An 817-nucleotide genomic window follows, 5' to 3' on the forward strand; every position below is an offset into this window, starting at 1 on the left:
ATGGGAGCTGGAGTCCCAGCCCCCCCCCAGCGGCTGCAGCTCCCGTGGGGCAGGGGGGGCGTGGGGGTTTGGGGGGCAGCCAGTGCACGTCCATACCTGTGTATACGTGTGCAGGGGCAGGCGCATGTGTGTGGGTGCGTGTAGTTGTGCCTGTTGGTGTGCATACACACACGTGTCAGCTTGCATGTATACAGGTGGGCATGTGTGTATGGGCAAGGGTACAGGTGTGTCCATGTACACACGCATGCGGGTGCATATGTGTGTGTGTGTGTGTGTGTGTGTATGTATGTATATGTAGATATAAAATGCATATACATGCACACACGTGTGGTGTGTCCACATGTGCACAGAAATGCGTGTACGTGTATGTATGTGTGCACACACGCAAATGTGTGACTGTGTTGTGATGCCTGTGTGCAGCCCCATGTGCCTGCCCTTGTGTGTGCGCATCCCGCTGCGAGTGTGTGCGCCCACGTGCGCCTGCCTGCATGTGCTCATGGGTGCTGAGGTGTGCACCCCCCTGGGCCCACCTGCTGCTGCAGGGACGTACGGTGCACGCCCATGTGTGGGCCTGACACGCGTGTCGGGGGGCGGGGCCAGGACGTGCTGCGGCACACGGGGCAGAACTGCACGATGGCGTCGCGCAGCAGGCGTGAGCGGACCCCCGGCCCTCTCCCCGCGGTGGAGGGGAGCGCGGTGGGATGGGGAGAGCAAGGGGAGCTGGGGCCCGGACCCCTGGGTTGCCTCCCCCCAGCTCTGGGATGGGGTGGGCTACGGGGGGGTCCCCGGTCTCACCCCCCCCCCCCCCCCGCGCCCC

The sequence above is a fragment of the Alligator sinensis genome, unplaced genomic scaffold (assembly GCF_000455745.1).
Source record: "Alligator sinensis unplaced genomic scaffold, ASM45574v1 scaffold107_1, whole genome shotgun sequence".
Taxonomy (NCBI): domain Eukaryota; kingdom Metazoa; phylum Chordata; order Crocodylia; family Alligatoridae; genus Alligator; species Alligator sinensis.